The sequence below is a fragment of the Penaeus vannamei genome, chromosome 13 (assembly GCF_042767895.1).
Source record: "Penaeus vannamei isolate JL-2024 chromosome 13, ASM4276789v1, whole genome shotgun sequence".
NCBI classification, from domain to species: domain Eukaryota; kingdom Metazoa; phylum Arthropoda; class Malacostraca; order Decapoda; family Penaeidae; genus Penaeus; species Penaeus vannamei.
The window spans coordinates 40,074,661-40,077,160 of NC_091561.1; the positions used below are offsets into that span (position 1 = coordinate 40,074,661).

Below are 2,500 nucleotides of genomic sequence, written 5' to 3' on the forward strand. Positions count from 1 at the left end.
TCCTCTCTCTCTCTCTCTCTCTCTCTCTCTCTCTCTCTCTCTCTCTCTCTCTCTCTCTCTCTCTCTCTTTCTCTTTCTCTCTCTCTCTCTCTCTCTCTCCCTTTCCCTCCCTCCCCCTCCTTCTCCCTCCCTCCCTTCCTCCCCCTCCCTCCCTCTCCCCCCCCCCACACGCACACACAGAAGAAGGCCTGTGCCGGCGGGATATATTTAATGTGACATTTAGGCGAGTCGAACAAAGGGCGCGAGAGAAGGCCTAGCATGGGCGGCGCGGGCGGGGAGGCGGCGCGGGCGTGGGCGGCCTCTCACGAATGCAAAGTCTCACGCACGCCGGCCTACGCACACGCACCACGGACGGATATTTACGCACACGATATGGGTTCGACGATGCGTATGTTTACACGCACGCAGATCCGCGATCGGACGCTTGTGTTCACATGCTTGCATACGCACACTCACGCACACGCACGAATACGCACACGCATACGCGTGCACACGCACGCACACGCAAGCACGCACACGCAAGCACGCACACGCAAGCACGCACACGCAAGCACGCACGCACGCACGCACGCACACACACACACACACACACACACACACACACACACACACACACACACACACACACACACACACACACACATACACACACACACACACACACACACACACCTCACTCACTCACTCACCCACCCACACACACACACACATACATACATACCCACCTACATACGTCCCCACCCACACGTCCACATTCATCCACACACACGCACACGCGAACGCACACGCGACATTCGCACATCCCAGTTATCGACTTCTTTAGGGGGAGATAATCAATCATTTTTTATTATAGATATCGTGTAGCCTATAGACCCTCCCCTCCCCCTCCCTCCCCCTCCCTCCCCCCTTTTTTTATTATAGATATCGTGTAGCCTATAGACCCCTCCCCCTCCCCCCCTCCCCTCCCCCCCCCCTTAAATCGATATTCATTAGACCTAGCCTGGCCTGTCCACATAGGACTCTTCAGAATATGTCATTTTGTTAAAGGTGGCGAGGTTGAGTTTTTAAAAGGAGGGGGTGTAGAAAGCGGGGTGGGGGTGTGTGGGTGTCGGGTGGGGTGGGGGGGTGATAGTGATGGTGGTGGTGATAGTGATAGTGATGAGATTGATGATGGCGATAGTGATGTTGGTGATGATGATGATGATGGTGGTGATGAGATTGATGATGGTGATAGTGATGATGATGGTGGTGATGAGATGAATGATGATGGAGATGGTGATGATGGCGATAGTGATGGTGATGATGCCAATGGTGATGATGGTGATGATGCCAATGGTGATGATGGTGGCGATAGTGATGGTGATGAAGGCGATGGTGCGTTAGTTATGATGATGGTGATGTTGATGTCGATGGTCATGATAGTGATGACGATGATGATGATGATGGCAATGGTGGTGATGGTGATTCTGATGATGATGGTGGTGATGAGATTAATAATGATAGTGATGGTGATGATGGCGATAGTGATGATGATGGTGGTGATGTTGATGATAATGATAATCATTATAATTATAAAAAGCATCGAAGAGAGATGGGGTTAGGAATAGGAGAAAAATCAATAAATACGGGAAGAAGGATGGGGATGGGAATGAGAATAAGAATAGGAATAGGAATAGGAATAGGGAGGAATAGATAAACACGAAAGAGGAATAGGGGAAAACATCAATAAACAAGGAAGAGAGATAAGGATAGAAATAGGAATAGAAGAGGGAATGGGAATTGGAATGGGGAGCAGAGGTGTGTGTAGAGTGTGTGTGCGAGTGTATGGGAAGATGGGGGGGGAGGGAGAATGGGGGATGAGGAGGAGGTGGGGGTGGGGGGTCTTCACGAATGTTTTATCACGTGACCTTTCTCTTCTATGGCGAAAACTACGCAGGTCGTATCTGTTTAGAGGGGGTGGAGGTGGGGGTGGAGGTGGAGGAGGGTGTGGGTGGAGGAGGGGGTGGGGTGTAGGTGTGGAGGGGTTGGGGGTGTGGGTGGAGGAGGGGTGGGTTGTGGGTGGGGGTGGACGAGGAGGTGGAGGTAAGGGTAGGGGTGTAGATAGCGGGTGGAGGTAGATGGTGGAGGATGGAGAGAAGGGTGGGGGTGGAGGTGGGAGATGGGGGTGGACGAGGAGGTGGAGGTAAGGGAAGGGGTGGAGATAGCGGGTGGAGGTGGAGTATGGGGTGGAGGTGGGGGTAGAGGGTTGGAGTGTAGGTGGGAGGTGGAGGTAGGGAGGTAGGGTGTTGGAGTGGAGGTGAAGGTGGGGGTGGAAGTGGGGGGTAGAGGTGGGGTATGAGGATGTAGGTGCAGATAGGGGGGGGAGAAGAGGGATATGGAGCTGTAGTCAGAGGATTGAGATAGAGGGAGGTAGGAATATAGGAATAGGAGTATGGAGGTAGGGGAAGAGTGGGGGAAGTGGGGGGTGGAGATGGAGGGTTAGGGGGAGGTGGGGTTTCAA

The 2,500-nt window shown here is 53.0% G+C and overlaps 1 long non-coding RNA gene across 1 annotated transcript in view; it reads left to right on the forward strand.

Annotated features, from left to right (window-relative positions):
- The window catches only part of LOC113828163 (uncharacterized), a 42,988-nt gene that overhangs the window by 15,607 nt on the left and 24,881 nt on the right, over positions 1-2,500 (forward strand). The gene's annotated exons all lie outside the window — the stretch shown is intronic.